Below are 27,571 nucleotides of genomic sequence, written 5' to 3'. Positions count from 1 at the left end.
TGTAAGGCATATAGTTTGAAAGCATAATTAATATTCATGTAGTTAGCATATAAGCTACAAATCCCCGTTGAGTAAGTGCAGCGTTATTGTCACAACTGGCTGTTTATGCAGAGAAACAAGTAGAAAAAGAGCCTCGGTCAGCATTTGCCTATTCATTCTAGTGCTTATAATACAAAACTGAAATTATGAGCAGCTAGTTATCTGTAAACAGATTCAGATCACTGTTTTTTTTTAATGCAGCCAATCAGCACAAATAAAAAGGAGAAGAAAACATACTGCATCTTCTAAAACATTGTTTTCTGTTGAAATCTGACAGAATATGTAACATAAAAAAAACGTCTCAACATTTTCAACATCAGAAAAATGCAAGAAATGTTAACATCCTCAGAAGGCCTCCATAAATGCAAATAATCAGAGATTTCCTGTTTGCCTGTATAGGTAATTCACTAATCTGTTTGTACATCACGAACACTAATAAATGAGCATTTGCTCATTAAGAACCCCATCATTAATTAAGTGTTACATGCTTAAATGGAATTTGGTTAAAAATTAGCTTTGTTTCATTTAGACTTTTTTCTGTTTTCCCACTGAGTTAGTAGAAGAGCCTAAGGTAACATTAGTATAATAATTACATTTATGATGAATAATTGCATGAATAATTCATTGTTGAGTTTTTAATTGCTTTAGAGAAATTGCTCCTACTAATAGAAAAATAAATATAATTTGTCCTTGCTGAGGTTTTTTTATGATAATGTAACTGTGTTCAGATGGGCGCCCTTAACTTTTAGTCTCAGTTTTGCAAAAGTTTCACGTATATGTGAATAAGATGTGGAGTACCGCTACAGTATGAATTTCTCACCAGTAAGGCATTATTTGTTTTCAGTGAATTGATAGATGTGTTTCCTCAGATGTTCCAGATTATGTTCTATGTGCTATCTATCCGTATACTTTAGCACTGAAGGTCACTGTTAGCATCCATGTCATGTAATAATGGCACTTCAACCCCACAGTCACATAACATTTACTTGTTAGACAGCAGACTCCAGAATTGTAGTCAGGCTGTGGGCACACAAATGAAAAACTGCACTCTGAATACCATTTAATTGTAGTTTCGAAAATTTGTAAGACTCTCTGGGGTCAAAGCCACTCTTTAATCATTTTGTCCAAGGCCACAAAACCAAATAAACTTTGTGCAAAGATGGCAGTAACAAAAGGAGTCAATCTAACATTCAGCTACAGTATTTACACAGCAAAAAGGTTTAATTTTCTTTTTGTATTAGTATAATGAAAAACAATAATGCAACACTGTAATACACAGTACAAACACATTGCTGTCCACGTACAAAAAAGAAAAAATGAACAAAAACACTCACTTTTTCCAACCCCACTTGTTTAGTTACTTTACCCCGTACCATCTGATACTGGTTAAGATTATTTTCAAATGCTATTCTTTCTTTCTTTCTTTCTCCAAATTATAGGCTTGTTTTAAATTTCAAAAGAAGAGAGTTTTTCCTCCTTCTGTACATCAAACAATAGATAAAAACAATGGCATGGGGTGTTTTTCACTACTGTAAAGTCTACTATATGTTGGTCATGTATATTTTTGGTCACACTGTACTTTCACTTTTCTCACTTTTACAGAACCAGAACATTGAGGTGACAAAGCGGTTTCAGTAATTATGACTCAGGAGCAAAGGAGGATGTCAGTCGTCTGTAGCAGAATGACAAAGTCCGCAGAGACTGTGAATGCACCGGTCAAAACATGGGACTTTAGGAGACCACAGTTTCCAACCCACAGTCAGCTATGTTTCTTTAACCATGACTGCAGCTGTATTATTATTATTATTATTAAATTATTATATTGTAACCATGATGACATATTTTGTTTCATTTGGATTACTTATTGTTGTTATTGCAGTATAGCAACTTAAAAATCTACAAGTTCTAATATTAAAATCACGTCAGGTATAACCTGATCCTGCATGGAGTCCTCGTGGCCCTGCAGCAAGACTGCAGCACCATACAGTAAGCAGTGCGTTTTAAAGCCAAGAGGCTCGTGGCACACAGCTGAGGCTGGAAGCTTGTCAGCGAGCTGCAAACCTCACATGCCAAAGCCACAAAAAGGCCATTCACTGCCATAAGGAGGTTCAATGGGAGGGAACAATAATGGGCAAACCCTTAGACTCTCTTCTGCCCTCAGTTTTCTGCAGAATGTGTGTAAGGAAAACCTGCATAGAAGCCAAACTACTCCTGGCCATTGTGAAACCTCTTTTCACTATCAGCTTCTGCAGGATCTGATTAAGAAGGATGTTCATGGCTTCTGCAGTGACCACTGGGAGCTCTCCTTCCAATCACCTGTACCTCCAAACCAAAGACCCTCCAGACCCTTTAACTTTGCTTGGAGATGAGCCTTAGGAAACACGCACATAAATACACAGACCACATTCCCCTCTTTGTTTATTGGTCTACCACTTCAGTTCCAAACAAGATCTTCAGTTCCAATAACTAAGACATGCTAAGACATACTTTTTCCCTAGATTAAGGGTTGGTAGTGGGAGAAAATTGCCCCAGTATCAAAAAGACACCTTGGTGTGGATTATAGCCCACTACATATATCATGTTTGCATAATAGAATAATTTAACCTTATATTTCCCCTTAGTGATGTTTGAGAATCTAGACAATGATCTCATTATGAGTCTCAACCTTAGGGCTTGTTTTGTCAATAGCTATAAATGTAAACTGTAAACTATTGTGCCTTTAATGCTTTGCCTCTGCAGCAATACAGTCTCGATATTAACAAAATGAAAGTAGCGCAACATTAAGAGAATAACCAAAACAAATAAAATCTACCCTGTTTTTCTTATCGCATGAAGGTGGAAATATACTCCTTAAATATTTCCATAACACAGAACTTTAGAGAATATTATGATTATTTACTACCTGCATCTTATGCATGAGCGGTAGGCAGTGATGAGGGGAAAATTCTCTTTAAAATGTGGAAGATTAGGGAAGAAAATACAAAAGATTGGCTTGTGTATAGAAAATATTGTAAATGTGTTCTGCGAATTAGCCCTTATCACATCACACCAACACTTTGATAAGACTCTGATCTCAGTAGATTTGATTGACTTCAAAGAGATCAGACCAGCTGACATTCAATAGCAGATACGTATCAATCAACAATATTAAATTGAGTTAAACTTGTAGATAATAAAGTTTTGAATAGAAAGACAAAATCAGGATTGGGTTGGGGCACATGCACTGCTTCAATGGCAACCATATATGGTGTATTGTACACCATATAGATACTGGGTAAGAAAAATGTATTTAAAATTAATTCTTCAAAAACATAACTGACCTGAGTGTAGCTCCACTCAGCTATGAAATTGAGACTAATCAGTCTAATGAAGTTTTGATTCCAAATTTAGCTTACCACTGTATGCTGTGCCACAGTGTCCTGTCTTGTCTTAAGTTTTAGCCTTCATTCATCAACATCAACTGTCACTTGAGGAAATGTTGGCTCAATTTACCTGAACAAACAGGAAGTTAATTAGCCATCATGCTACTGTTAACATTTTACCAGCAACTAACCCTGTATCAAATGCACACATTAGCTTGATGACTTCCCTGTCAAAAATAGTGAATAAATAAAAAAGTTGTCAAGCAAAAGGTGTTTTTTTGTCAACTAACTACAGGGACATACCACCTTCACCATCTAACATGAATATAAGATTAGCAGCTTAATGTTATATGAGGTTAAAATATTATACACCACAACTTGTACAGTATATTTTAGAAATGTAATGAAAAGTGTGACAGGAGCCCTGTGGATAAAACAGCCAATGTAGTTTCACAGTCAAATGGTGGACAGGCATTTATATGGCATTTATATTTACTTGTAATTCTGACTACCAGGGCGCAAACCTTAACTTCTGTTTTCAGCGGACATACTTTTTTCTTTTTCAGCAACACAGAGGCATCAGAAGCAACAAATCAGAGGTGACAAACAGTTATGCAGAGGTCTTTAATATATCAAAATCAAAGGCATCCCATGCAGGTCCTGTTTTTTTTTTTATTACAAGCTTGCAGGCAGACATAAAAATGGGAAACATACAAGTCTTGAATACCAAATAATTCTCTGTACATTTCATAAATGGCCTTGAAAATCCTGAGGACAAATTGACAATTTCAGGTGATTTTTTCCCCCCACATCCACTGCTGACAAATAATGACACTAGCCATTACATAATCTCACTTTACACAGTGCGTTCGGTCTTACCCAGCAGCTGCTTTGCTATTAGGGGACATTTGGAAAAGGGCAGAGAAAAAGAGGAGGCAGCTGGGGGTTGATAATGTCCATCAATACATATATATATCAGTACTCTATTTTTCCCCATCTCAAAGTTGAAACCGACTTTGTACTGCTGTTTGGAGCACATATAGCATTAATTTGGGTATATGAGGAAAAAAACATGCATAAACCAATATGCAGCAGGTAAAGAGATTTTTAAGTAACACATTAAAAATCAGTGAACTCATATTAATTAAGCCACATGCAATTTATTCCCCACAGTCACAGTTGGACCAATTTCATGCTCCTGTGATCAAACAAAGTACTTAAATGGTTTAGTATCTGCAAAAAATACAATAAGATGTCCATCATTAGAAATATTAAAGCCTAAAGCTAATTTGTTCCTACCTGTATCTTCAGCCAGACTGAGTACTGTATGCTCCGATTTGCAATGCAATAACACCATGGAGAAAGGGCAAGGCACACAGAGGAACAGTAACGCCACATGCAAACAGATTAAGTGACGTGGACTTATGTTAATTAATTATCAAAAGGGCATGTGCGGCACACAATACAATCTGCCTGTCTCAATCCCACAATGCTCCTGGCTGTGTAGTGGCCAGGAGTGTCCTGCTACTTTGTGGTGAAAAGGTCATCCTGCCTGTGTCTCTGCGGGAGCCTGTGGCACTCACACCAGAATGGAAATGTCCCTGTGCGATGTGACAATTAATCTGACTGCTGTTAACAATGTAAGTACATCAGACGAGCGCGCATCTGTTCACAGGGGCCTTTCTTCTTCCTCCTTTTGGTTCCTCCTTTTCTGTGTTTCAGTTTTGAATGAGCTCTGACACTGTTTACCTCCCTTTGCAAAGTCAATTATTTTGTTCATCAGCATGTACAACCCAGTCTCACATCAAAATTTGTAACGTTGGTCCACAGTGAAAAACGTATTAGTTTCGCAATAATGGTTCTACAATTGTGAGATGCCTACTTTTTTTTTTGTTTGTTTTTTGGCCTATTCTTTTCTATTGGCCTGCGTTTAAGTCATGTGACTGTCAGGTTTCTGTCTGCGAAAACAAAAACAAAAAACAAATGAAAAACAAGGCTGACTTTCCTTTTATTCTCAGTGGAGAATGCAATATTTTAAGGTAGTTTCTGGATTAGAAAGTGTTTTGATATCATTTCTAGCGAGAAATGTGCATTTTATTTTCATAATCCTCAGTCAGTGAACATATATGATGTTTAGTTTGTCAGTTATTATGAAGATTTTTTCAGGCTTTCTATCGTTGCTATGGTGGTTGCTATGGATGCTGCTATAGCTGAAACCACGTTGCATGCTGTTTGAATCACTGTCTGTCCATTGTGTAATTATGTTACATGAGCTGTTATGTTATTTATGTTGTTTCATGTAACTGTTTGATGATGTTCTTTCAATAAAAAATGCAGATTTTTAGAGTTAAATTGATTTTGAAATCCTGAATTTTAAGCTTTCTTTTAATGATATCTTTAACGTTTCTCAACACAAAAACACTAAAGTGTTCTTGATAACTCAACAATACAATACTTGATAATGTTTACTCAATAAAGTTGAAAAAAAACGGATCAAATTGTCAAACTAGGCAGTGCTGATCAAATATGGATCAAGATTCTGTTACTGCATTGCCTTTTTCTCGCTTTCAGGAACATATTTTAGTGTACAGTTTAGCTGTAATTGGAGAAAGTTTGTGACACGGCCACCATCTTGGAAACAGACATGGGGATTCACATGCACTAAAATGCACACATGGCCAGTGCAGCTACCAAAACAAAGAACAGAGAATCTCGGATAACAACACACACAGAGGGAGTGTGACTTCATTCACTGCTCAGGTCGCCATCACTCCACTATATCCTTACATAGCAAATAGTTGTTTCCAGTGAGGCTCAGTGTCATTTATGCACCTTCAAGGCCATCAATTTTAATTATTTCTCCCTTGATTCTGAGAAACAAAGTGTTTTTGCCAGTTTTTGATAGTGGAGGGTTAAAGAAGTGCCGTCAGTGGGCTTAATTCCATTTCAAATTGCCGCCCGTTGGCTGCAACCTGGATCCAAACACCACCATCTCTGTTAAGAAAAGGTGTTTTATAGCCTGTGATTGTAAAAAAAAAAGTTTCTCATTTAAATTTATATGTCCAAGGATACGTGGCTGAGGATATTTGATATGAAATAATCTTTCTTAAAACATAGTCTTCCTCAATTACTATTTAGCCACGTCATCCAATAAAGCACTCCAACGATCCGTGTGTGTGTATGTGTGAGTGTGCATCAAAGCTTGTACTATGGCCATATAAACAGGATGAAGATGGGGTTATCAAACTGGACTTTACATTTCACCTCCTTCATTTAATCCCTGCACTTGCTACTTTCATATATTTAATCAAACTGGACTTCAGATTGTTCAGTACATTCAGCCTCCACTGTTACATCATTCAATTATTTATGCACATGTCACATTTAATTTTTGCTCTTGTCACCTTCATATATTTCATTCACCTAATTTCTTTGTCCATAGCACAGTCTATATTTCCTTCGTACTGCTGTCAATATTTCATGTCAGGTTTTATATTCCATTTCAAAACTATTCCATTAATAATAATTAATAATTCCATTCTGTAAATAGATTTTAAAATTTCAATTTAATTTGAAGAATACTTTATTATTATTATTATTATTATTATTATTATTATTATTATTATTATTATTATTATTATTGACTTACTTTTGTTATTTTAATTCTTCTGTGCTGCCTTTTTTGGGGGGTGCAAAAACCAAGACACATTCTTCGTATGCTTGCACTAGCTAATAAAACAGATTCTGATTGAATGGACTATGTCATGCTTACATAAAACCACAGAAAATACACACAAAACCAAGAATCATAAAATACAAAAAATCTGCAGGGCTGTGTAAATAGTATCCTCTGCTTGAATGAGAACAGGTTGGTCTTTTCAGTCTTAACCCTAATCCTAACCCTAATCCTAACCCTAACTGAAGCACTTCAGGTCTTCCTCCAAGCCTGTAGAAATGCCCTAGATTGTCAGCAGTATTGTAATTTCTGAAGGTGACTCATATGGTCACTATTTCCATTAAAACAAACAAACAAAAAGCTTAATTTTATATATTTGGCCTTCAAAGTGCTCTCTGAAACTAGGCCTGGGATAGTTTGTGTCCATGAAATGAGAAAATTAAAACTTTGTCATAAAGCTCAACCAAATACATTGTTGGAAAGGTCTCGACCTAGAGAGTAACATACGTCAGTATGAAGATTCTACATGGCTCCTGCTTTGAAATACTGACCTTTGAACCTTGACCTCGGTGCATGTTTGAAGGCTTATAATTCATCAACAAAAGGGGCTGCAGACATGGGACCAACTGTTATAGAGAGCTCCTCTATTGTCATGTGAGTATAGTAAATAACTGTGGGCGCTGTCAAATATGGGTAAAATATGGTTATTAAATTAGATATTTTAAATTTGATTACACAAATTAATTTACTGCCCCCGTAAACTCGTCAGTTTACTCTCAATTACAACTTTCAATTCTAGGAAAAACTGCAATTCCCTAGAGCCGCACCATACAACTTGATACAAATCAGCACCACAGTTGTAGTTCTTCCAGTTTGCAAAGTAGGGTTGTAACTATGGTTGTAAAAAGATATCTACTGCATATTTCAAATATCTAGTACATCGAAACTAGTAATTGAACTGCATCCAGATGATCTATTTTAAGAAAAAGTAAAGATGTTGGTTTATTTCAGATATAACTCTATTTCTCAGAATCAAAGGAGAAATAATTAAAACTGCCTTAACATTAACCTATTGTATTGTTGAGTTATCAAGGACGCTTTTGTGTTTTTATGTTGAGAAATGTTAAAGATATCATTAAAAGAAAACCTTAACATGGTGACAGTGAGGAAAATGTTTCCAGGTGTCGGGTCCTCTGGTCAGCCAATCACAAAGCTTCAAATTCTGGATTTTAAATTCGATTAATCCCTGGCGCACTCTAAAACCTACATTTATCAATAGAACATCATCCAAACAGTTTCATAAAAATAACACAGATAACATAACAGCTCAGATAATTACACAACGCACAGACAGAAGAAGCTACATGGTTTCAGTGATGGAAGCATCCATAGCAACCACCATGGCAACGATAGAAAGCCTGAAATCTTCATAATAAATGACAATCTGATCATCATATATATTCACTGAATGACATTTCTTGCTAGAAATGTTATCAAAATGCATTTTAATGCCAAAACTGTCTTAATATATTGGATTTTCTACTGAGAATAAAAGGAATGTCAACCTTTTTTTTTTGTTGGTTAGTTTTGTTTTTGCAGACAAAAACTTGACAGTCACATGATGTGGACACAGGCCAATAGAAAAGAATAAGCCAAAAAATGTGGGCATCTCACAATTTTAGAGCCATTGTTGTGAAACCAGTAAGTTTTAGCTATTATACATTTTGATGTGAAACTGGGTTGGAATGTAACATGACCTATATTTTTTCCCAGCTCCTTGTCACTGAACCTAATTGGAAGTGTAAACGCTTTTTAAGATGGCAGTGCAGCACGCTGTCAGTTAATCGCCAAACTGAAGTTTGGTGCACGTGTTTGTGTGTGCGTCTACATGTCTGGCTGGCCATTTGACTGTCTGTGTGTGTCTGACCCTTTAACCTGTCAATTCATACTTTTGTTTACCTCTCTTGACAAGACATCAAAATAACTATTACTTGGAAGGGGAAGGAAAAAACAGTGTGAGTGAATATAGAACGCCTGTAATTGGGTCGTATTTCACAGCCAGACAACGCAGAGGAGAGCGCCTTGGTTTGCATGAGAATTACAACAACTGTTGAATGTTATTTTGATGAGAACGATTCAGCCATTCAACTCCAGTACTTATATAGCAAGCAAGCAAATGAGTCAAACAGACAAACAACCAAATGCAGTTCACTGGGGCATAGGTAAAAAAAAATTCTGGGCCCATCTTAAAGAATATTAATCAGAGCCTGGGATTTCTGTGGTGGCCCTAGCGTCATAGCACTCATGAAGTTCTAATAGAAACGGTTATAATTCTTTGGCTGTACAGATAAATAGATTACTGAATGAGTCTTATTAAAGGAAAATTCTGGTAGTTTTCAACCTGGGTCTTATTCTCATAATTGCGGACATGCTGAATAATGGCTGGTAATCATTTCCACTCTCAACCTCCATTGTAGAGATTCAGACGAGGCAGAGCAGTGTGGGCCTCCTCAATCTTTTTCAAGCCTTAAATTTTACATCAATTATCTCAAACACTGATCTCTAAGTCTGACTGAAATAAACAAGGAAAGGAGATGGCTAACTAGCAGACAATCTATTAAGCTGCTTTAATATTACATATTGTGTTCCATTGCATGATTGTACCTCAACAGAGGTCAACAGATGTTACAAAAATGTCCTGAAATTATTTTCCTCCTTTTCTTCCAGTTAAAATTTGGGAGGTGAAACAGTCTTGGGTTTGTTGTATTTACACAGTTGGAATCATTCTCACACATCTAAATTTTCAAAATCTGTCATCAACAAGTCCTACTCTTTGCAGAAAAGTTTTCCTCCTCACTTGACAATAACATGATACAGATGTGTGGCATATAGGATTTCTACCCAGGGCTAATTTGTGACCCCTGTCCCTGGTTGAGTTTTTCTACTTAAAGATACCAAAAATAAATTAGTTAAATTGATCACATAACAAATAGTACAGTTTCCTCCGCCATTTTATTTCGCTCCTTGCTTGTGTTCTCCGGTTCAAACAATATGTTTGTCCATCAAAAGGAAATGACACACGATCATGCTACAATAGCTGATCCGGGGAACACTTGTTCTTTGTTCACTTTTGGTCGGGCTTGTCTTTTTATTTTTGTGGGATTTGCATCTCCCAAATCTCTACAAAGGAGGAGACGCTCAAGTTCAAAATTACTAGGCAGCACAGCCATAAATATGAAAATAGGATTAGGGTTGAAAAATACGGGAATTCCCCTTTAATCCAGATTATACACCAGTGCAGAACCACAATCATGACAAGAAATTTGCATTTTTTTTGTAGGTATAACAAGAAAGGTGCAAAAACATAGTATCTTGTTGTGATGAGAATACCATCCAGTTTAAATGAGAAAAACAATCTAATTATAAAAAATTGAAATTGAAAGTGTTGCCACTTTCTTTCTACAGAAATAGTTGAACATGAGCATCCAGATGAACTAATCAAGTCTTTCTTTCCGAGCTAACATAGAATGAGACCGTGCTCTCCCTTAGCAATATAATATTTAATGGGATTGTCATTAGTATGCGGATACTACAAAGGACTTTTCCTACTCTATCACAGAGAGAACCAAAGTGAAATTTGAGTGCTGCATTATTCTTTATGGGACACCATGTTCCGCTATCTTTGTTCGTCTGTCTAACCTTCAGCTGTGACATGTGAGATCCAGTGCTTGTGTCATGATAAAAGAATCTCATTATGACAAGAGGGTGTTCAAATTATAATAAGATACCGTGGTTTTATTTATTTATTTATATGTTCTGCAGCTCTGTGCCTGTACATTTATTTATACATTGAAATTGTACAGTAATTAACCAGCTTTTAAAGCCTGTACAGGGTTTAAATGAGATAAGTTGTCTTTTTGACTTTCACTGCAGATCAGGAAATGGTCATCAAAGTCGCAAACTGACAGATGTATCAGCAGACCTTTGAGAGTTACAATACATAAGCTCTTAAGTCATGAGTTATAATCTTTTCCTCAAGTCAGGTAAATAGAGGGAAGCCCTTTATGTGGAACTTGGCAGTAGTATTATTATATCAGGCTGATTAATAAAAATCTCAGGGGACATATTTTCAGTTCCAGATTTCTATTATATTATGCAAGCTGCAAGATAATTTCTATGTTACATTGAACTTGACATTCAGAAAGTCATACTTTATCTGTTTTGAGCATAATACGTTTGTTTTGCCTGCAGTATGTCTACCTGACTTTGCCCAAAGTACACTAAATTTTAGCTTGGCCTAATATCTGTGTTCTACAAGATGAAATTCAAATACCAGGCATATTTGTTATGAGTAAAGCATACTGTCAAAACACATGAGCTTCAAAATGTAGTGTTTTCTGTTTCTTCTCTGTTTTAGGTTTTCTCTTTTCCTTTAATGAGTAGGATAAAATGTCTTGAAAGAGGTTTTTTTTTTTTTTTTTCCCATTGGTGTCTCAGTTGCCTTTGAAATTTTTTGCACTTGATGAACCCTGCTTTGTGCTTTATAGCAATGCAACCTAATAGCTGACACTGTAAAGGCCTGTTCACAACAGAAAGTGGCACAGAAAAACTCATGCTAGCATCTTTGTAAAAGAAGAAGCTTGGTGACATTGTGACTACTTGCAGGGTTAGTTAGTTAGTGAACTACTGGGCTGGTGAATTAATGGCTAACATTCTAGCCAGCTGGGATATGCTAATGCTAGTCAGTCACAAGCTTCTTTCTATTCTCACTGTATTGTGCTGTTTACTCCTCCCTTGCATTTTGTTCTCAGAATTGTACACCATTTCATTTTTATTGAAGAGGGTAAATAAGGTTTCGGGGGAAACTTGCTTACTTTCAGCTCGGTAGCAAACAGACAATAATTTCCAACAGTTATTCAACAGATGTATCTGTACCCTTGACCCTTCTGTTTGCAAACTCTCCTCTTTTGTGGAACAATTTATAACCCCACAGAGGAGGGATGAATAAAAGTGGAAGGTGCAACAAACTACAGTAATGAGCTACCACAGCTCCCTCCCTTTGGGCTCACTGGCTCTTCATTCCCTCAAATGTCACCACCGTCAAGACGGCTTTCTGTTGATCAATGGTGTGAATTTCCAGGTCGTAGCTCACCAGAGTTCAAATTGTCATGGAAAATTTCAGCTTTACTTTGCCCCCACTTGCATCCACCAATTGCATCAATTCCATTAGAATTTGTTGTTTTTTGGCACAAATTTTTGTCTAGGCCTTAAGGCTGGTAGAAACTATCAATCTTCTTGCTGATTATCTTGTTTACAATACTGAATCTCTTAAAATCTATACTGTATGTGATAAAATATGACACATAAAACCTTTTAGATAAATCAAAGAACTAGTTGTTTGTTTTTTAGTTAACTGAATTATAGCTATAGCACGTCTTCAAACCTAAAGTGTTAGCGGTAAAATGGTCCAGAGTCTGTTGGTTTTCAGTATACATATTTATAAGACCTCCGAACATGAAGATTCTCTGCAGGGTGACTGCTGTTCATGTCAGTAAGCCCCCCACATGCTCCCAACAGGCTGCTGTGGGTCAGTCAGCTTGGACAGAGTGCAGGCATTGACAGGGACAAAGGATGGAATGAAAATGAAGGTGCCACAAAAACAGATGGGAGTCTGATACCTAAAATGCATTGGTTGACATTTTTCTAACTGACCCAGCCCACACAAGCACAACTCCAACCTCTGAAATATGCATAATGGCAAAAAAAACCCATTCCTGCAATGATTCAAATAAAACCCATATTTCAATCCTGATATTAGCAAACAGAGGTAATGCAAAAAAGGCTTTCAAGTGTATTTTCATTTTTATTATTTGATATAATCCTTCCACCTCAAGCTCGGGATTTATAAATGTAACCCATTGATTGTAATGAGCATTAAATCCCCTTACAGTTATGTGTGCACACTCCATTTATTTTTGATTAAAATATCCAGCATGATTTCTGCAGTCTCCTTCACAAAATGGTAATTAAAGAATGCAAATCCTGTCATTGCATTAATAAAGAAAATTAATTCAGTCTATAGTTTTTTTTTTTCTTTTTTTTTTTGTATTGCCACTGGATCCCGTGCACTCCTTCCACACATTGAAGTGGGCCTCAGTTGTGTAGGAGATGAACATCATGTGACTAAATTATAGAAGGTTCATCCGATTTAACACAAAACATCACAGAAAAAAGAAAAGAAAAGAAAAAAGGGGACATTAGGTCATATTTTCTTAATGAAACAACATTTATTCTTTGCTTTTTTTATTCTTGGCATTTACTGAGAGGGGCATTGATGCTCTCTACTGTATATAACACCTTAGTATCATAAGACGTACCTGGATAACTGAATTGCAATGATAGTCATAAATTTTAATAAGTTTTATTCTTTTCTTTTCTTCATTTCTGTCTTTTAAATTTATTCCAACCTATAAATAATGTGCAAACAAATATTGATTAATGCACCTCGAGAAGAAAAACTCTGGATGTGTGGAAAAGCCCAAAAGCCCACATGTTTTGAGCTCTGCCTCTGATTGGATCTTTATGGCCAACGGCAATGTGTAGTTCTTGCATGGTGCTGTACTAATGAGGATTTCATACCAGGCAATGAATTATGATTCTGTTTAGCTTTATGTCTTATTTAATTTGTAAAACACTGAGATCCAGGTTCGCACAGAAATTAATAGAAAATATGTATGTTCTTGTTTATTTGGCTGTGTCAGTGCTGCTGGTGGCACAGAAAGAGCCCCACCATGTCAAAAGGTTGATATGATTGATATTTCTCATTTCAGATATTCATAAAGGGCGTTCCTTTAACCTAGCATGTCTCTTCCTGATGCACCAGCATGGCTGATAAACTACACAGACATGAAAGCTGTGTGTGTATCGCAGTAAACATGACAGCATCTCCTGTGTTTATGGTCACATATGTATAAATCATGTCGAGTGTGACGTAAATTATTTATTTTCCAGGTATATATCTCCCACAGCATGCATTAAAGGTTATGCAGCATTAAACTCAGAGAAAGGTTGATTAAAGAAAATGCCTATTTGTCAATAATAATGTCATGCATTAGTCAGAGTTTATTATAGGGTGTGGTATTGGATTACAAGGAATTATGCTGGCTGGGGTTTAATTGCATCATGTTCTTTGTCACCTCTACTCAGCCCATGTTTTGGCACCTATCTCTTTACTATCCAAGTCTTAAGTCAGACCTCTGCAGCTTTCTGAATAACCTTATTGACAGTGAGTTAGGTCATGAACACCCCCAGGCATTTATAATTACAGTCCAACATGTCTTGCACAGCAACGCTCTGACCGTCAAATTTAGTTTATAGGCACAGGGACCAATGTGCTATGACACTGTTGACATATCACACCAAATGAGATACAGTAGAAAAAACAATGATGTACAATATGTTGCCAAAGTGACTCTGGTGGTTAAATGAAAGAAGAGGTAAACACACTCAGTGATAAAGGTGCTAGATTTTGCTTCAAGGAAACTTGGATCACTGTTCTTGGACAGCCAATGTATTTTTTAGAGACTGTAAAGCATTTTACATTGTGCCTCCCCAAAGGCTTGGATGTGATCTGAAAAGAAAATTAAATTAGACAGTGCTTAAGGTGGAAACAGTGCACCAACCATGGTTATGATGAATGAATGGTGACAGTTGTCTCCAGCACTGTGTGTTACATGAACTTGTATGAATTTTGTCTGACAACTGCAGTCAGACGCTAATGCATCAATAACACATTATTACTTTCCTGTCTGGCGCAATCAGCAATAACCTATGTTTCTCAGGTGTATTTATTTAACAAATGAGCGTAGGTTTTGCAGAAAATCACGTAGGCACCATGAATCCGAAATGCCATTAAAAAGCTCCCACATAGAATCACCTTTTTGGGTTCTGGACCAAAATGAAAAAAAGGAAAAGAAATAACAAAAACAGCAGGCTCCATCCATGATGCCTGAGCAGTAAGTGTTTAGACACATTGACAACCCAGTTTCAGAACCATGGACAGTGCTGGACAACATAAAGAGTATGATAGTGTTGTTTGTTGTTGTTCTAAATTATGCTATGCTCCCTTAGCTTCAGCACCATGGACAGGGCTCTGGATGATGTTAATTGTATGACACTGATGATTGTTTGCTTTAAATCATACAATTCATCAGCTTCAGCAACATAGACAGGGCTAGGTGATGTTAATTGTATGACACTGTTGATTGCTTGCTTTAAATCATACAATTCATCAGCTTCAGCACCATGGACAGGGCTAGGTGATGTTAGTTATATGACACTGTTAATAGTTTACTTTAATTCATGCAACAAGCCTTCCGTTTCAGCACTACAGACAGGGCTATAGTTGATGTTAAATGAATGACAGCATTGATAGTTTGCTTTAAATCCTGCTCCATGGACAGAGCTGGGTGATGTTAATTGTATGATTCTTTTGATAGTTTGCTTTAAATCATGTGACAAGCCCTCAGTTTCAGAACCTTGGACAGGGATAGGTGATGCTAAGAATATGACTGTGTCCAAAATTGTTCACTATTCACTACATAGTCTCCTTTATGGTGTGTATGCCATTTTGTAGCGTTGACAAAATATATTGTGAGAATTTGTATGAATTATTATAGGCTACCCTATGTTGCAGACCCAAAATATCCCACAGTGCTGCATAAAAACTTGTGTACAATCTATGTTCAGTAACCACAAGCTAGCTACCATCATACAAATTTAAATAAATGCCAGATGAAAGGAATAACCAGTAGTTGTTTTTGCTATTTTGCACATTACATATTCCTTTACATAGAATCCTCTGTCCAGTGGGAATAAGCGAACAATCTGACACAGCCTATTATACTGATGTTTGGTCTAAATTATGCTACAGTCCCTAATGTTCAGCACCATGGACAGAGCTGGGTGATGTAAAAGTATGATTGCTTGTTTAGCGCCATAGACAGTGGAAATATTACTCCCCTTGCCCTCCCTCTGTTTCAGCACCATGGACAGGGCTGGGTCTTGTTGAGAATATGTCTGTATCTGAAACCATTCACTATTCACTATTAAATTCCACTTCATAGTTCGCTCAGCAAGTTTTAGTGCTGTCCAAATGTCAAGTGAGAATTATTAAAACCTATTTAACAGACTCAAACTACTCAAACATAGTACCGCCTGCAAAATAGCATCATGCAGTGTGCAGACAGAATTAAATGCAAATTGAAATGGAAGCCATATTAAAGAAAAGTCTCTGAACGTTGTTTTATTCATTCATCTGACACATTATACTGTACAGTCCTCTACATAGAAATCTCTTTGTAGCGAGTAGTAAATAAGTGAATGATTTTACACATAATACAATACTGGTCTAAATGATGGTTTATTCCCTAAGATTCAGCAGCACGAACAGGGCTGGGTGTTGTTAATATGACAGCTATGTTTGTTTGTTCTAAATTGTTCTTTACTCCCTCAGTTTTAGAGCATTAGACAGAGGTGAAACCATGGTTTGTCTTCAGCGCTCTGCACTGCCTCGGTTTCAGCACCATGGGCAGAGCAGGGCGATGCTAAGACTATGATACTGTTGCTTATTATTTGTCCTACCCCCCCTACATTTCAGCACTATGGACAGGGCTGCGTGATATTACGAGTATGATACCGTTTTTTTTGTTTTTCCTAAATGGGCCTCGTGTACGTACATACGTTGATCAACCCCAGTATAATAACCCACCCGTATGTCTCTTGATTTCTCGTTAGGAGCAGAAACCTGCACTGCATGCTTCCTCTGAGCGAAATGAAAGCATGTCTGGATCCCGCCGCGGCGATGACACCGAGTGAGCTCTGCATCTTTAAAACAGAAAAAAAAAAAAAAAAAAAAAGCAAAAGAGAAACACACAAGCAGCTCAGTCATAACTGTGGGATGATAAGGACTACCTCTTTTTACTTTTGGAGAGAGCCAAGCCGTTAGGAGAGCATTCAGGATCAGCTGTTCAACACTGGTCTCTCATTGCTGGAAGCCGGGGCTGAATCAGTCACATGACAGAACTGGAGGCAGAGATCTAGAGAAAAGGCACAGCATTTCGGCTTGCACCGCCATACTGTATTTTGAGCCATATCACATTTTTATTGCAACATTTTACTCCCGCTCGGTGAGTACATTTCCAATGGCTTTTTTTTGTAAGCATTTTTTGTCTTTTTAATTGCCCCCTTTTTTATTTTTCCTCCTTTTGCTGGTGTTTGAATTGAGCATTGACATGGTGGTTTTGAGCGTTTTTCACATCCAGGCTTCAAGTTTTTAGCATGCAGTTATTCTGATCGAGAGTCCCAAGAGGGTAAACGGGTGCGTTATCGGTCTTGAGAAAGCCTTTACTTGCTTGCAGTTTTGTTTCGAGGGTCGAAACCAAGCAGCTTTTGTCAGTATTGAGATTTTTGAAACATTTATTGGTGGTTTTGAAACATTTTTATTTTTTTGTTTCTGTCGACTTTTGCTGTTGCTATGCTTTGGTTTGCATTTTGCAGTGTTGTTTGTTGCCTTCGAGTTTTGTGATTTTCATGTCTCGGTGAAGACCACCGGTCAGACCCTTGCTTTTACTTTGTTCCTCTTTTCTTTATAAGAAGGAGTCATTTTTAAAGCCCGATGACGTTTTAACGTGATACTTTTCTTGCAGCTGAGCTCACAGGTTTGTTGTTTTTGTGTTTCTCTCTTTTTTTCGATTTCATTATACTTTTGCTGGTGTCAGTGTCAAGTATTTTTGGATGTTATCATTTTTTTGAATAGATGATGCTGGGTGGACAAAGGGAGTTTTGATTCTTGGGGGAGTTCAATGCGTTTTTGTTTTCTGTATCAACGAGGATGAACAGACATTTTCCCTTTTGCAGGTATATAATATGAGTGGATGAGTGACACGTTTCTGTATTTACAATAAAGAATAAGGTGACGGAAATATGCACCTGTGGCTGACGTGTTATTTTATAAGGCTGGCCAAATTGTTCCTTAGAGATGGCATTCTTTATCAATGTTATCTGAAGGTTACCTGATCTGATCGATTTGACCGTAATGCTTCATTAAAAAAAAAACAACAAAAAAAAAAACAAGAGATGTGATCAACAATTCAAGAACAAGGATTGGAAATCACACGCATTTGATCACAGTGTTTTCTTTGTTTTGAGTTCTTCCTTACCAACAACCAAGCCGTCGCAGCTGAGGAATAAATGTAAGTAGCTACATTCAGGTCCGGAAGGATGCACTGTAACGACTGCAATGATCTTCCACAGATAAAGTACATCCAAACTCTATCCATATATTGACTTGGAGGGGCAGGGGAAAAAGAAAAAAAAACAATTTCGGCTTCTTTGCTGCAGCAGGCGTCTCTGCAGTATGCCACCAAGTCAGTAGTTGGGAAAATAATTAGGATAACCTCAGTTTGCACTACAGAGATGTCATAAGCAAATTACTGTGCTACACTTAAGTGCCCTCCTTATTGCTGGACAAACTCAAATCGGCTTTTGTAGGCCTAGATTCATAAATACTCTTGGATTTGTCAAATCTGATTTTGTAGGAAATGAATAGAGCTACTGACAGGACTGAAAGAGGACTTAGAGTGAATTAATCCTTCAAGAGGCAGGTTTAACTTCAGATTATTGGGTGATCTGCAGGAAATGCAAACATGAGTAAATAGATATCATCCCGTCTTAGAGAAGGGCATTGTCTGCAGTTAGTTACTGAACTGACTTTCCAGTGTTTTCTGGTTTTGTAAGCTATTCTGCTGAGTGTTATCTTCTTTGACTTGATCATTTTGAGCCACTGTAACATTGCTGTGTGTCCATGGCAGCGTGCAGAGGAAACTTCCTGAGTAAAGTCTTGGAGAGGACGAGTCCCTACTCAAAAAGTACTGGAGCTAAACTGAAGTCGACAAATCTTATTTTGGACCGATCTAAATTTTTTCTCTGTAAGCCAAAGTGCTGGTTTTAGTTTTGACTCACCATTGTGAGAAATAAGTTAAGCTCATTCACGGGATCTCATCAATTTACTTCATTTGGATCCATATGCATTCAGTTTAACAGAACACAGGTTTTGTCAGTATAATATTGTAGGCCTATAAAATGTATGAGACTGGACCATTAAATCTGAGTATAGACTGTTAAGTCTCAGTGTCATTAAACAGGCTGCCATAGTGGATCATAATCATAAAGTGGTGACATGGAATGTTAATAAACATTGAATGCAAAAGTGGTTAGGTAAATTTCCATTTTTAATAAGGCAAACATATTAGAGCAATCGATTAACAATGTTTTATTAGGTACTGGAAAGTTGTTATCTTGTATTGATTCCCCTGTCTACTGTTAAATCCATGCAGGTCATAAAGTAGATGTAGATAAAGAGCTACAGCAAAGATTTTAATGGAACTGCAAAACTGTCAGGAATGCATACTGTGCCTTATAGTCTGAATGTTTAGTATATGGGTGTATTGCAGGTCCCCTTAGTAACAGAGCTGTCATTAAATTCCCACATTTAAACCAGAGTATTGGTGCGAAGTTGCCACTGTGTCTTGTATATATAAAAAGTGCCTTTACACAGTTCTTAAAAGAGCATCTCACAATCTGTCACTGATTTGATTTGATTAAATTTGATTCTTCATCAAAGTTTTACAAATCTAAAACATAACTCAACTGATTCAGTGATTAAATACATCAAATGACATCATCCCAGAGTGTCTAGATGATATTTTCAGCAACTTCTTCAAGGCACTTTCTTCCTGTTTTAACTCTGCAGATGGTACAGCTAACAAACAACCAGCTTTTATAGCATGTAAAGAGTAGTCTTGTAAGGTTTCAGTAAAACACCATCAGTGACATACCTTCAGTTCACATAGGTTCAAACATTTAAAACAGATGCATTCATTGGATTTCAAACCTCGAATCGTTGCATCACCACACATGGACATTTCCTCACGTCCCTAGTTGAGAGGTGTTTCTGCCACGCCACCACAGTACGAGCTCCTGGACATCTCTCCTGCTAAGCATTATGATAGCTTCTATTACGTCCTGCGGTGTTGTGTCTCCCCTCCAGGCAGGTTTCCTGTTATCTGGGCCGAGCCAGACCTGCTCAGGAGACTTGCGGAGAAATATGATAGCTCATGTGTGGCTATACCTCTGCTACCATGAATAAAACATCTCGCCAGAGCAAGTTGTGTACACTAAGCATGTGCTTAACTATAGGACGTGTGAGTTTTGCATGCATGCTTGTTAATCTGAGTGTAACTGTTTATGCAGTGAGGGAGTGCTTCGACTAGCATTTGTATCTATTCTATTAAAACAGCAGTTTAGTTTTCAGCATGACAGAGTTGGACAAATTGAAACATAATTAACATGCAACGTATTGCATCTTTTATATGCATTTTGTGTAATTATTACAGAATGTTGGATTCAGTAGCACAGTATGAACACTGTAAGCAACATAGATACATGTTACAAGCACAGATGTATCCTCTGCTGTATTTTGTTCGTTAGACAAAGTTTTGGTACAAATGCATTGTATACTTAACCAAAATGTGAACTAAAGAAGATGAGGAATATGTAGAAAAGAATATATGTCAAGATGACTGTTTTTACAGTTAATGTTCTGGGGCAAATTCTAAATATCGTTTTCCTCAACCACTTTAAAATGTTGAAAGGGAGTCTGAAACAAGTGCTCAGAAGCTGTAGAGGAGCTTCACTCAGTTTATTGGCCCTTTTGTTCCATGAAGGCACACAAGTAGTTGATTTTCTGTGTGTGTGTGTGTGTGTGTGTGTGTGTGTGTGTGTGTGTGTGTGTGTGTGTATAAAAGGCCCTTTTATGAGCTAACATCAGCTGAATGTACGGTAGCTACAAAGTCAATCTAAAGTTTACACTTTCAGATTTATCAGCATACATCTCATTTAATCCATTACTGAACCTCAACTCAACTCTTAATATCCATCATCCATATCAATCTAGGAAATAGTAAATTATAATGAAATTAGTTATATTACTTAGCATAATGATGGTAGTGTACCAACAATCACATTTGTTAAATACTTTGTTAATGCATTATTAATGCACTATACCAACCTAAAATGATGTTTAGCTTCTTTGACTGAGAGCTGATACTCAGGCCTACTGATTAGTAATGTTGTATTTACATCTATATTACAAAGAGCACTGTGTTTTACTGCGTTATCTTTGGTTGATGTTCAATTCTGTGTCTTTTAGGAGACTATCAACTATAGATAAAATAGAGATTAAATGTTTTTGTGGGTAGGTATTTCAACCCAGAGTAGTACCTGCAGGCAACAGAGAGGTAAAATCAGCAGCTTAAAAGTTCACAAATCTCTGTTTGCTGCTCTAAAGCTTAATTGCTGTAAGCACACAGTATTAATTGAAGCAACTCAAATGAGCTAAAGATTTTTTTTTTTATCAACCCAGAGTTTCTTTCATCTGTATTTTTGGAAGCTGGACGGTCAAAGTTTAGAGAGATTATAAAGGTAAAAATCAAACTGAAACTGTTAAAAGAACTAAACTAAAATCATGTTTTACTCTCTTAATGAGGCATTCTTTTCCTGCTCCACTCCTTTTAACAGATAAACAGCTTACATTTTCCACGACTCATCCTACTGAAATGAGTGTTAAGTACTTTACTGTCCTTTTCTGAGCTGTTAATTTGATAAGTGAGGGGATCTCACACTTCATATTCTGGGCAATTAAACCCATATCTGGAGAATAGGGTCAGGCTGAATGACTTTCCATTGTCTATTATGGGAACCATTTGAGTTACAGTGCATCACTTAAATGAGCCTTCTGCTCTGACACACTGAGACCTGAGTGTGTTTTCAGAAATTTAGATCAAAGTTTCCTTTTAGTTATTTCATTTCATTAACATTTGCTCTTCAGTGTGTCTTTCTTTGCGACTTGCACAGGTGTTAATAGAGACATCTAGAGAAGTTAGAAAGCAGTGACTTTTAACTAACACAGTAAATGAATATTCTTTTACAGTATTTAACCTTTGATTAAAAATCTAGTAAACAAAACAAGAGTAAGTGTGAGAGTTCCATGTGTTGGGTGTGAAAGGGTAACTTGCAACTGTATCAATGCAATTTAAAAATAGCCAATTAAACAGCAATTGCTTTATTTGTCCTTATTCACAGGGGAACTACTTTTTCTAGCTTTAGAAGGAAATAAAAGTCGTTGGATAAGCATCTGCTAAAAAAGTACATCCTAAAGTCAAAAAGGCAGATGGATCCAAATGTATGCAACATCACTTTTATGCCAGTTCGTTACAGAAAGAAAGTAAGAAGAGTTCATGCTGTTTCACTACTTTATCAGCTCAGTGCTCAGATATCGATCCAGCCAACCTGATTGCTTCCAGGCCACATCTGTTTCAGGTCGAGTTAACATATTCAATACAATTTTCTAATCACGCTGTTCATCAAATTACATTCAGTAGCAGCATCACATGGGATCAAAACATTCCAAATTAGTTTTCAGATTACATATAGATTCTGTTTTGTTTGTCCCTGAAACCTATGTGTATTGTTTTTCATTGTAGACGAGAGTAAATCATTATTAATTCACATCATGGCATTTTCTGCAGCAGCATCTTCCCTTCAACCCCCTCTATTATTAAACTGTAATTTTAGAAAATGGTGAGACTCACTGTGGGTGCACAAGCTTGTTTCATCACATTTAACTTTTTGGCATATTAAAACGTGTTTTTCACATCCGTCTGCTGAGCTTCATCATTAAAGTTTAACCCTCAGGCAGGAAGATGACCGTACTAAAGATGACTTGCCAGTCTCCGCTCTTTTCTGGAAATAATGGAAAGTCTCTGCTCGAATAGGTGCACATATATACCACATGTGTATATACATATATATGGAAATGTGGCTGAACTGTTGTTGCAGAATGTTTCAGTGTTGCTCCATAAAACATCATGAATATTATACAGCGTACATGTACATAAACATCTCACACAAACATGCATTAGTGGGGAGAGAACAGCAGAATTTAACAGAGGCAGTCGAAGCTTTTGCAGTATTTGACTTTGAAAAAAAAACTATTCAATAGTAATATTTTCCTTTCTTTATTATTGATTTATTATTTTATTATTTATTTAATCCCTGTGACAGAAAAACATCATCATTGTTACCTAATACCACTTCAGATAGGTTTATGAAAATGTTTTCAAGGTCTCTGAAGTGCCAAGAAGAACTTTCATTCAATACATATATCTTCTTTCTTCATGGTACTAACCATTCAGGATAAAGCATTGTAGAAACATGAGTAATGCCACATGTGAAGCCAAGCTGATCAACTATTTAGAATAGAAAATAGTTTTATTTACCCCCATCAGGGTGAGAAATTGTCTTAAACTCACTAAAACATAAATTAGTGACCGAAACATTCACAGTAGATCAAATAGAAACAAAGGGCACTGTGTGATACAAAAAGCAGTGTTAAAAGATAGGTAATACAGGTTTTTAGAGTTTAAATGCTGATTGCATTTCGAATTAAATAATTAAAAATATTCTTGGTTGCCAGAGGCAACCTATAAGGCATGCTTAATTAATTAACATTAACATTATAATGCGAAAACCAGTACTGGCAATTTGGAACTGGCTATGGCATGAAAATAATAAGCGTGTATGGGAAACATTTAATTGGGAGATCATTTTTGTTTGCTATTAGATAAGTAGTTGAGCATTCCTCATGGCAATAACGGCATGGGACTTTTATTATACTTAAATTATTGGCAAGAGACACTGTCAGAACTCAGTGTCTTCAGTGCAGAGACACGTGTTCAGACAAACAAAGACGACAACTTGATCTGTGCTTCACGGGCACATATCTGATATGTCGGAGTGGCTGTGTGATGTTCGCTGAGTCCAGGAGAGAAAAGTAAACAAACAAACCCGAAATAAAAAAAGGGCAGAGGAGCTGTGTGAGGCCTTCCAGAGCAGGTGGCAGAGCCCTCCAGATGCTGCAGAGAAGCAGCGAAGCAGATAATGTCCTGCCTAGATTACCTCAGGGACACGATTACAGTGGAGCGTCCTCATCTGGGTCAGCTCCAAGCTGGTTCTGCAGGGATCAGCTGTTCTCACTGTCGTCCTGCTTGCCTCAGCTGTCTCTCACCTGCTCTAGACCAGCCGTGGATGCATCAACACGCCGAGATCCACGGTCTCAAAAGACATGATACCTGCCGTATAGTGACAGCCATAACTGCAAAAGTTTTATTTAAATCTGCATAAAGAAACTTTTTTTTTCTTAAAACAGCCAGAAAGAGGAGACAGAGGTTTAAAAACTTTGATGTTTACATCCAGAAAAAGAGTCACATCATGTCAGCACACAAACTAATGATTACCAGCCTGGACAGCCTGTGATCATTTTATACAAAAGATGCCAAAGGAGAAAAGTAAAATGTTTCATGTTGGTTTGCTTTGACTGGACAGGCTGCTCACATTCTCCTGCTGTTAAGGAGACAGTTTGGACTTTATATTAAGTTTAAATTAGTCTTTTTCTATGACAGAACCTGACACCAAACCTTAATTTACTTACAGAATTCAAACTAAAGAGGTGGGATGGTTCCCTTTACTGCAGCACAATATATTAAGGTGATTTAGACTGATAAGTCAGGTGTATTTACACTACACTCTCGCCTAGGGCTTAAATTTAATAAGAGCTTACTGTGGCTTCAAAAAAGTACTCAAATCCCTTAACCTTTTGCAGGCATAATTATGTTATATATTAAACTACAAGTGGATTAAAATAGCCATTTTTGGAAATTCATTCTACAAACAATAACCTATTATGATTAATTAAGCAAGGGACTAGAAAAATGTCATCTCTCATTTGCATTGGTGTCCAGACTATTTACTTTGGCACTTGAAATTGAATTCCAGTGCATTCTGTTTGGTTTAAGTATTAAAAGTTCTCTTTGTCAGTGTAATTCAGTGTAAAGAAAAAGATATTAATACACAAAGATTGATGCAATACTGCAGTATTATCTACAGAGGAAGATGTACACGGAGAGAAGCAGTGAAAGAATTGTGAACTGTGCAAAAAAAAGGGCTGCAAATTCACATGAGGAAGATGTTTATATTTTGTGTATCAGTGATAGAGAAAGGTTATATACTTAGAAATATCACAAATAGATATTGCAAGGAAATGTACCCTGAAACAGAGAAAATGAGAGATATTTCAACACAGAGGCATCTTGACTCACATACTCACGAGGATCATGACCTCAATTTTCAGTGTCTGCCACTAGGAAAGCACAGGTGCACTCAAGGAGAGACGGCTAGCTACCTGTAGCTATAGCTAGCTATTGAGTTTGTGTACCCCTGGGGGCAAAAACATGTCCACCGAGCAAACCTTTTATGTTTCTCTCAACAAACGGTTCACTCAAGGATAGCGAGGGACTGTTGGTGATGGCAAAAATGCATTCCCCTCCACATTCAAACTTTGATTGAGCTTGACAGGGAATCCTTAACTGACTACAGCATATGGACAGACTTGGGGTTTTTTCATTCAGAGAGGCTCACATAGTCATTTAAATGTTGTCCTTCCTCCTTGTGTTGTTTTGTTCAGCAAAACTTTTACTAACTAGGAGGAGCAAATTGAGTTTAATGCAGGAATTTGCTATTTCCCCTCTTACATTTTATCACCATCTTCTCATCTCTTGGTTTATCAGTATGTGATGCAAAGTGAGCCCAACCCATATGTGATAATCCCCCTTGTGTGTTTGTGTGCGTGCAATTACGCATCCTGAACAGGATTGCACACAAACCAGACTGAGATTAAGAATGGCAAATGCCTGTCTGATTACACTCAGGCTACAAACACCCTCTGAGCTAAATCTGAGTTAAAAAAAAAAAAAAAAAGACAAAAACATCTGTCTCGCTAAAATGTTGCTCTGCTCACCAATGTGTTCATGGGTAAAAAAAGAACTCCCATCATTTAATTCCCCACTTAGCCTCGAAAAGCAATCTTCTCCTGAAACATTAATAGCTTGTTGACATCTTGCAGTGAGCCACAGTCTATCAGGTGGCGTGTGTAAATAAGGCTTCATTCTTCACATTGATTTTTTTCTCCAGGTTTTGACATCAGAGGAAATCAAGGAGCTCATTGCTGTGTGTACTCTCAGATACCAGCAGCTATTACAGCCTTTACTTCTGTTTCCATCCCTTTCTCTAACAAATATCTTGGGCCTGCACTCATCACTCTGCAAAGACATGCTTTAGACCTTTTTTTTATTGTAAATATAAAAAAAAATCTTCAATCTATAATATTGAACCTGTATCAATCAAGTAGCATTATTGAGGGATATTGATTTTACTTACTTATCATTCCTCCGCTTCTTTATGGTAATCTTTTCCTCTGGATTTATGTTTACAGAGAGAGAGAGTAGCACATTTAAAACACAGTTAAGAGTTTTCAGTTTGAATCTACATATCCTATAAACCAGTGATTCCCAACCTTTTTGACCCTTGTGACCCCTCAAAGCAAATCATTGTCTATTTGTGACTCATCATCACCAATCTTTGGACCCCAGAATGTGATTTTCCTCTTGTTCTACATGACTCAAAGTTAGAAGCCTGAATAGGTTAAATTGCACAATCAAGGATTAGAGGAATATCTTGAATGAATTTCTGTTTCCTATCTTCTTCACTGTCTCATGAGGTTTCTGACCTCCAAGTTGGAAACCAATGCTACAAGCATCATTAGCAGGGCCGGATATAGCTGCTCAGGGGTCGCAGGGCAGAAATTAACTGTGGGCCTCCATTCAGCCCCCCAAGCTCCACAACTTAATTTAGTTATAGATTGATTAAATGCCAATTTATTTACAATTATTTGCCATGTAAGCAAAACTATAATCACTCAAACTTCAACTATAGGCATCAAAACTAGATATTGACACAAGACAAGGCTGCAAGATTAGCAAAACCGGGGGAGTTATCTTTCCATTTGAGTTTTTATAAATAATTCATTTAAAATAATTGCCTTGGGGACCCTAAACATCTGGGGCTATGGGGCATTGTCGCTTTGTCCAGTTGGTAATCCAGCCTTTTCTATCTGCACGTTCACAAACTTTGGGAGCAAGTTAATCAACAGTTCGACATATTGGTAAATACACTTATTCACTTTCTTGTCGATAGTTAGATGAGAAGATTGATACTATTATAATATTTGTTGGTTAAATATACTGCAAGGCTAGATCCAGGAGCCATTCATCTTAGCTTAGCATAAAGACTGGAAATAGGGAAACAGCTAGCCTGGCTCTCTCAAAAGGCTAAGATCTACCAGCACCTCTCAAGATCACTAATTAACACATGATATTGTGTTTCTTTAATCCGTGAAAAAAAACAAAAACAGCTAATTTTTAGTTTCATGGGGGGTTCTGTGCTGGACTATTTCTTGGCCAATGCAATGACTTTGTGCTTA

The 27,571-nt window shown here is 37.0% G+C and overlaps 1 protein-coding gene across 2 annotated transcripts in view; it reads left to right on the top strand.

Annotated features, from left to right (window-relative positions):
- Positions 1-16,825: 16,825 nt before the first annotated feature.
- The window catches only part of LOC137173299 (RNA-binding Raly-like protein), a 103,911-nt gene continuing 93,165 nt past the window's right edge, over positions 16,826-27,571 (top strand). Inside the window, exon 1 of one of the 2 annotated variants that reach the window (XM_067578061.1) lies at positions 16,826-17,264. The gene's annotated coding sequence lies outside the window, so the exon portion shown is untranslated. The remainder of the gene's footprint in view (positions 17,265-27,571) is intronic. The other variant, XM_067578060.1, reaches the window with a different exon arrangement.

Source organism: Thunnus thynnus, chromosome 21, assembly GCF_963924715.1.
Source record: "Thunnus thynnus chromosome 21, fThuThy2.1, whole genome shotgun sequence".
Classification (NCBI taxonomy): Eukaryota; Metazoa; Chordata; class Actinopteri; order Scombriformes; family Scombridae; genus Thunnus; species Thunnus thynnus.
This window is presented reverse-complemented; position numbering and strand designations above follow the sequence as displayed.